The sequence below is a fragment of the Salvelinus sp. IW2-2015 genome, linkage group LG19, assembly GCF_002910315.2.
Source record: "Salvelinus sp. IW2-2015 linkage group LG19, ASM291031v2, whole genome shotgun sequence".
In the NCBI taxonomy this organism is placed as follows: domain Eukaryota; kingdom Metazoa; phylum Chordata; class Actinopteri; order Salmoniformes; family Salmonidae; genus Salvelinus; species Salvelinus sp. IW2-2015.
In genome coordinates this window covers 7,741,312-7,750,580 of record NC_036859.1, presented here as the reverse complement: position 1 = coordinate 7,750,580, position 9,269 = coordinate 7,741,312, and positions in this window count along the sequence as shown.

Below are 9,269 nucleotides of genomic sequence, written 5' to 3'. Positions count from 1 at the left end.
GGCGAGTGCTTCAGCATCAAGTCAAATCCAATCTATTAGTCACATGTGCCGAATACAACAGGTGTTCCCAGAACCACAGGAAACCAAAAAATGTACGTTCCCACAGCTTCCAAGACCAACTATAATGATATGTTGGATTCAAGTTAAAGAATAGGACTAATTAAATCAAACTTTACAATGACTCTAAAGGTACTGTAATGTAATTAGCCTAATCCGTAGTGTAAAGATCTGGTATGCAGGGTGAAAACAAACAACCGGTGCTTTCCATTCACCTGACCTCGGATTTATGAGTTGGTTTCGACGGATGAGGCTCCCTTACAACTTATTTTTTGTTCTAGAAACAGTGACAAACTTATTTTGCCACACCATGTAAGGGAATTCACCAGTCTCTAACTACACCATTCAACACCGAGAGGTGGTGTTGAACTTCCCATGTGATGCATAAACTTGTTTTTTGTTTTCAGAAGGGAACCTTCCTAACAGACGCAGTATCACAATCGGGAAGGTAGGTAATCGACAGTATAAGAAGCACCACACAAAAATACTAGGAGCATTGCAATCACTATTTTATTGCGACAATTGATCATAACAGGCACGGTCATAATATTGACGATATGCGTAGCCGTTTATGGTATACCATTTACGATGCCGATCGCCGTTTATTAGACTGCATATGTCATGTGTTTTATTCTCACTCCAGGCATCATCACTGTGAATTGGAATCTTTGGCACGAGAGGTAGAATGACATAAGTGTTGATCCGTGGGATCGCCTGTGATCTACAGCCGATGACCCGAAGATGAAGGAATTTAAGAACCCCACAGCGCGCGAGTGAGTATGACAGGAACAGTAGTAGAGCATTGCTTGGCTATTAGATGATTGTCTAGATTGGAACATTGAACAATCTGTTTTCCACCAATGTTTTTAATAATGTTTTCGCTGACTGCTGAAAAAATGTAATTACCTTTGAAGTTCAGTTCAGACCAAGTCCCACATTGCGCTTATTGGAAAATGAATAGATTAATATCAGCCAGAATGTAATTGTTCCCTGATTAATCGAGGAATCACGAATTCTGGTAAAAAAAAAGTGGGGGGGTCTACTGGATGCACTGTGACTACATCTGTTCTGTACTTCAGTACCTCAAGTCTGTGATGGAGAAGAGACGTTGTGCTGGCAAGAAACAGTGTCAGATGAGTAAAGCCTGTTTGTCAAATAAGTTCTGTCATTCATTGTTTGATTCTTTTCGTGCCTTTGTTCACTCTCTTTCATTGTGAAATCAACCAATCAATCAATACATTTATTAATTAGCCAACCTGTGGACGATTTAATGTATTCTGTCTTTGTTTTCCATTCTGACTTATGAACAAAGAATCCAGAGACCAGACAGTTCATTCCTCTCAATCAGGAGAACCTGCAGAGAGGCAAGTGGCTCAGTCCAACACACACACACACGCACACACACACAAAGGTTATTGCGAAAGAAGACTTGCTGTGTGACAATGGTTGCAGGTTGATTCAAGTGGTCACATCTCTGGTTCTGAGAGTACAATTATACAGCTTTGTTCGAGCCCAGCACTGACACACCTGATATAGCTTATCAACGTAGTAATGAGTAATTGATTAGTTAATTAGGTGTGTAGTGATACTCTCAAACATACCCTTGACCTTGCTTGTTTTCCTATATAAATGTTTCCCGAGCAAAAGGAGAAAAGCCAGATGAGGAAACATTTATGGTGATGATGGTTCAGACATCCAGTGATGAAGATGACTCAGGGGATTCTGGAGTGATGAAGACTATGTACAGAGCTCAGACAGCTCTCTTCCCTCTCCTCCTCATCAAATTAAGAAGAGGAAAAGAAGCTGGGAGACATAAACCATGTTCACCCTCTCACCTTACCCCAAGCTGTCACCAGCACAGCTGCCCAGTCTGACAGTCAAACACCCTGTAGTTACTTTCCCTTTATATGATGTATTAAAAACGAAATGTAGTTGTTTTTTATTTCACATTCTTATATTGTCGTGTGAGGCAGTCACAGCACACACATGTTTGTACCTGTTTAATCTTCATGTGCAGTGTCACGACTCCCGCTGAAGGTGGCTCCCCCGCCTGTCGGGCGTGGCTCGGCGGTCGTCGCACCGTCCTACTAGCCGCCACCGATCCCTTTTCCCTTTTCTGTTAGTTTTGTCTTATTAGTTGCACCTGTTCCGTTTTGTGTTTTCTTGATTTGCTTCCCTATGTAAGCGTGTGGAACCGCCCTTTGTCGTGCGGGATTCTTTGTGTTCACGTTTGTGTCGTAGGTGTTGTTGTGCTCCGGACCGTGTTGACCCGTGTTGGTGGTCAGTGTTTTTGCGCCCTGTGTTTTGGGCATTACCATTTTCGGTGCCGGAATAAAGTGCATTTTCCCCTGGAACTCTTGCTCCTCGCACCTGACATGCAGTGCCTTCAGAAAGTATTCACATCCTTGACTTTTTCCACATTTGTTGTGTTACAGCCTGAATTTAAAATGGATTGAGACTTTGTGTTCCCGTCTACACACAATACCCCATAATACCCCAATGTCAAACTGGAATTAGGTTTTTAGAAATGATTTAGAAATGATTACAAATTAAAGCTGAAATGTCTTTATCAACAAGTATTAAACCCCTTTGTTATGGCAAGCCTAAATCAGTTCAGGGATAAAAATGTACTTACAAAGTCACATAATAAGTTGATGGACTCACTGTGTGCAATATACCGTTTTAACGTGATTTTTGAATGACCTGCCTATATTCAGCCCAAACATAGATGTCTATAATTGGTTCAAATTTGGTCCAGTACAGACCGGCCTTGATGTGCCCAAACAGACAACGATGATTGGTTCAGAATTGGTCCGGTCCAGACTGGACTAAGTTTGGACAGCACAGTACAGTAGATCACAGGAGAGTACAGTAAAGAAAAGTAAAGACAAATATAGTACAGCACAGTAGTGAGTATAGTACAGTATAATACTGTATTGTACCCTCCTTTACTCTAATGTACTCTCTACTGTACTGAACTAAACTGACTTACTCTTTTACTGAAAACTCACTGTACTGTACTCTACTAAATTAAATACTGCTGTACCGTACTATACTATACTCTACTGTGCTCTAGTGTACTGAACTGTGCAGTACTGTACTGTGCTGTTCAAACTTGTGAAACATAGCCTTCTAGGCAGAGTTCAAAGAGAAAAAGCCATATCTCAGACTGGCCAATAAAAAAAAAAGATTAAGATGGACAAAAGAACACCAGACACTGGACAGGGTAACTCTGCTAGAAGGCAGCATCCCGGAATCGCCTCTTCACTGTTGAGTTAAGACTGTGGTTTTTCGGGTACTATTTAATGAAGCTGCAGTTAGACTTGTTCACATCTCTGTATCCCACACATACAATGATCTGTAAGGTCAGTGGAGCAGTGCATTTCAAAACAGATTAAACCACAAAGGCCAGCGAGGTTCTCAAATGCCTCGCAAGAAGGGCATCTATTTGTTGATGGGTAAAAATAAGAAGACAGACATTGAATATCCCATTGAGCATGGTGAAGTTATTAATTACACTTTGGATGTGTGTATCAACACACCCAGTCACTACAAAGAAACAGCTGTTCATTCCAACTCACTGCTGCATCAGAGGGAGATTCCCACAGAAGAACGTTGTTTTTAAAGACCTGTGAACTATCTGAGCACATTCCCAATGTCAAACCAGTTGGAGCGTTACTCAAATGTGATGAAATGTAACCATGTTTGAACTTTTAGGAACGTTCTATTAAAGTAATGAAATACCCAGCAAATAATGTTATTCTGTCAAATCCTTAAATGTGCTGAGAATGTTATAAAGCCAAGCAAGTATCCTGCACCATTACCAGAACGTTCAATTCAATTTTAAAACAACAGAAAACATAGATAGACAGAATATAATAGACAGATGGACACAAATGCCAACAAACATCAATGACATCACACCTGTTCAAACCCACWTGTTCCCACAGCATCCATACCCATTCCATTGGTCTCACTCCAACATTCCCTCTCATTGTTCATACCTTGGCCATTTCCAGTGCTTGTAACACTCTATGCCCCTTAAACACCAACTCTGGACCTCGAAGCCAGTTCCACTGCATTTTCTATTGTTCCCCTCAAATCAAATTGCGCTATTCTATTTCCCTCTGTAGCCCTTTTTTTCAATATTTAAATTATAATGCATTTGATTCATCCACTGTCTTAACAATGGAGGATCATTTGATTTCCAGTTTTTAAGTAAACGTTTCTTCAAAATGATTGATGAGAAAATTATGGTCCAACCCATTGGGTTGAACTGAACACCTTGCCCTCATGTGCCATGAAAAATGCAGATAGACCGATTCAAATAAATCTTAAATTGTAAAACTTCTGATAGACAGCTTTTTGTATTATTATTATGGTTTTTACCCCCTTTTTCAATGTTGTCTCATCGCTGCAACTCCCCAACAGACCCGGGAGGCGAAGGTCGAGTCATGTGTCCTCCGAAATATGACCCGCCAAACCACACTTCTTAACACCCACCAGCTTAACCCGGAAGCCAGCCACACCAATGTGTCGGAGGAAATACCGTTCAACTGCCGACCGAGGTCAGTCGGCGGGCGCCCGGCCTGCCACAAGGGGACGCTAGAGCATGATGAGCCAAGTAAAGCACCCCCGGGCAAACCCTCCCCTAACCCGGACGATGCTGGGACAGTTGTGCACCTCCCTATGGGACTTGCGATAACAGCCGATTATGATACAGCGCGGGATCGAACCCAGGTCTGTAGTGACCTGGGTTAGGGTTTTAAGGCACAGCCTTAACCGATGCGCCACTCAGGAGGTCCGACAGCCAATTTTCTGACTCTAACTTCCTAACTAACTTTCTAACTTTACACTAAAGACATTACTTTGCCGTTGAGCTGTAGAATTTGTGTGTTTAAAAAAAATCTTGTATACTAAATTCTATACATTAGTTTATACTGGATTAAGCGTACATTTTCATAAACTGTAATTTCATTAATTATGTTCCAACACTCCCTCCATCTTSTGCCAATATCAGTTCTTTTTAGTTTCAGTCCCAATAGTTTCTAATTCTTTCTAAGAGATTGTCAGYTGGATAGACTCTCTGCAAGGTTGTGTATATCTTATCTATCATATTAGTATCATTTTCTGACTGAAACAGGATTCCCTCAACATTGCTCTGATGTCTAAAAGATTTCAAATTGAAATGTCATTAGTMCAAAWTTGCTTTTTAATTCTGTMATGGAAATAATTGTATTTCCTATCACCAAGTAATKTATGGTTTCTATGCCTTTTAGTTTTCCATGTGGACCAMKTTATAGGTGAATTGTGAAAAGCTATACAAGGATTGTTCCATAGGGGTGTGTTTTTGGGAGTGATATTGGTTCTTRTAGAATCTGTTGAATTTCCTTCCATATTGTTATAGTGTTCTTAACTATAAAGTTGTTAATGTTCTTAGCTTTATCTGTTGAAAATAGACACGGAAAAGATTATGGGGATGAGCAGGCACATATTTAATATGTACCCATTGTTCCTCTTTAGTGCATTTATCAATATGATTCAAGTAAAAGCCTTGGGTGGCGAGTTGATACAATTCCACGTCTGGAAGGTCAAAACCACCCTCAGACTTTGGGTGAGTTAAAACGTTCCTTTTTATTCAATGAGTTTATTTGCCCATATAAAGTACATTAGGAGAGGAGTTAGAGTGTAAAAGCCCTAAAAAGGCACAGTGCCTCAAAATACAAAGAAGTACGTTGCATTATGTTTAATGTTTGGGCTCCCGAGTGGTACAGCGGTCTAAGGCCCTGCATCTCAGTGCTACAGGCATCAATACAGACCCTGGTTCGATTCCAGGCTGTATCCCAACCGGTCGTGATCGGGAGTCCCATAGGGCGGTGCACAATTGGCCCAGCGTCGTCCGGGTTAGGGTTTGGCTGGGGTAGGCCGTCATTAAAATAAGAATTTGTTCTTAACTGACTTGCCTAGTTAAATTAAGGTAAAATTTAAAATTAAAAAATGGTGTGTTCTCTGTTAACTGTCTGCTCAGACTACATGTTCACACATTCTATATATGTAATGTATACAATAACTATGTATTCATACTATGACTCTTCCATTTCTTGGAATGTCGACCACCCTCATATGACATGTCTGCTAAAATGTTTCATCTGGTTCTTCAAAGATAGACGGAACAGACCAGGTTAACTTTGGAACATGGAATGTGCACAGGCTCCATGATTGCAAAAAAAAGCATAAGGTTCTTGAACATTTAAAGAGGTTGTCAGCAGATGTGATTTTCCTGCAAGTTACATTTCCAAAAAATGTAATATTTAAAGAAGAGCTTGGTTGGAGAGGCCTATGCGGCCACCTACTGTAGTAAACAGCAGAGGTGTAGGTATTCTGATGAATAAAAATACACCCTTTTCCCTTATATCCCAGCACACGGACAAGGACGTTTTCTAATTTGTAAGTCGCTCTGGATAAGAGCGTCTGCTAAATGACTTAAATRTAAATGTAAATGTAATGTAAATGTACCTTACATGGTGAAAAATACACATTGATTTCATTGTATATCCCCCCAGGGGAAAATCTGGTGGTTTTAGATTGAATTCAAGTTATATTAGATCAAATCCAGATTATTTTAGCAGGTGACCTAAATCACATAGAAATAAAAAATACAAATTCAAGGAGCCTCCAAAGAGGCTGAAAAAGGTTATATCTATGAATAATTTACAGGACACCTGGAGATTACTATTCCCAACTATAAAATACTACTCCTATTCTTTCTCTACCTAAGAAAAGCTTTTCAAGAATTTAGTACATTTTTTTCTCCAAAAATGCACTCAACAATTTACTGGGTTAAAAAAATGGTGATATCGGATCATTGCTTAATTACACCAACAGAACATCATTTAAAAAGTATACTCGGCAATAACAGACTTAATATGGGCAAATAAACTCATTGAATAAAAAGGAACGTTTTAACTCACCCAAAGTCTGAGGGTGGTTTTGACCTTCCAGACGTGGAATTGTATCAACTCGCCACCCAAGGCTTTTACTTGAATCATATTGTTAAATGCACTAAAGAGGAACAATGGGTACATATTAAATATGTGCCTGCTCATCCCCATAATCTTTTCCGTGTCTATTTTCAACAGATAAAGCTAAGAACATTAACAACTTTATAGTTAAGAACACTATAACAATATGGAAGGAAATTCAACAGATTCTAAGAGAGATGACAGAGCTGAGAGCTCTCCAGAATGGGCCCATATATAAATACACCATGGGTTTTTATCTCTCCCTTACCCCAATCCTGCAGCCTAAGTTTTTAATTCAAGGTTGTTTACAAATTAATAATTATATGTTGGATTCAACCAAAAATCTAAGTTAAAGAATAGACCAATCAAATGTTTATTTAAAGTGCATTTAAGTTTGATTTAAATTAGTCCTATTCTTTAACTTGAATCCAACATAATCAGTTATATGTTGTTCCTTGGAAGCTGTGGGAACGTACATTTTTTGGTTTCCTGTGGTTCTGGGAACACCTGTTGTATTCGGCACATGTGACTAATACGATTGGATTTGACTTGATGCTGAAGAACTGAAATTCCACAGAAGAACGTTGTTTTTAAAGACCTGTGAACTATCTGAGACATTCCCAATGTCAAACCAGTTGGAGCGTTACTCAAATGTGATGAAATGTAACCATGTTTGAACTTTTAGGAACGTTCTATTAAGTAATGAAATACCCAGCAAATAATGTTTTCTGTCAAATCCTTAAATGTGCTGAGAATGTTATAAAGCCAAGCAAGTATCCTGCACCATTACAGAACGTTCAATTCAATTCAAACAACAGAAAACATAGATAGACAGAATAATAGACAGATGACACAAATGCCAACAAACATCAATGAACATCACACCTGTTCAAACCCACTTGTCCACAGCATCCATACCCATTCCATTGGTCTCACTCCAACATTCCCTCTCATTGTTCATACCTTGGCCGTTTCCAGTGCTTGTAACACGCAATATTTAAATTATAATGCATTTGATTCATCCACTGTCTTAACAATGGAGGATCATTTGATTTCCAGTTTTTAAGTAAACGTTTCTTCAAAATGATTGATGAGAAAAGTATGGTCCAACCCATTGGGTATCTCACCTCACCCTCATATGTCATGAAATATGCAGATAGACGGATTCAAATAAATCTAAATTGTAAAACTTCTGAAGCAGCTTTTTTTGTATTATTATTATGGTTTTTACCCCTTTTTCAATGTTGTCTCATCGCTGCAAACTCCCCAAAGACCCGGGAGGCGAAGGTCGAGTCATGTGTCCTCCGAAATATGACCGCCAAACCACCTTCTTAACACCCACCAGCTTAACCCGAAGCCAGCCACACCAATGTGTCGGAGGAATACCGTTCAACTGACCGACCGAGGTCAGTCGGCGGGCGCCCGGCCTGCCACAAGGGGACGCTAGGAGCATGATGAGCCAGTAAAAGCCCCCCGGCAAACCCTACCCTAACCCGGACGATGCTGGGACAGTTGTGCACCTCCCTATGGGACTTGCGATAAAGCCGTTATGATACAGCGCGGATCGAACCAGGTCTGTGTGACCTGGGTTGGGTTTTAAGGCCAGCCTTAACCGTGCGCCACTCGGAGGTCCGACAGCCAATTTTCTGACTACTTCCTAACTAATTCTAACTTTACACTAAAGACATACTTTGCCGTTGGCTGTAGAATTTGTGTTTAAAAAAAAATCTTGTATACTAATTCTATACATTAGTTTTATATGGATTAAGCGTACATTTTCATAAACTGTAATTTCATTAATTATGTTCCAACACTCCCTCCTTCTTGTGCCAATATCAGTTTTTTTTAGTTTCAGTCCCAATAGTTCTAATTCTTTCTAAGAGATTGTCAGTGGATAGACTCTCTGCAAGGTTGTGTATATCTTATCTATCATATTAGTATCATTTTCTGACTGAAACAGGATTCCCTCAACATTGCTCTGATGTCTAAAAGATTTTCAAATTGAAATGTCATTAGTCAAAATTGCTTTTTTAATTCTGTAATGGAAATAATTGTATTTCCTATCACCAAGTAATTATGGTTTCTATGCCTTTTAGTTTTCCATGTGGACCATTTATAGGTGAATTGTGAAAAGCTATACAAGGATTGTTCCATAGGGGTGTGTTTTTGGGAGTGATGATTGGTTCTTGT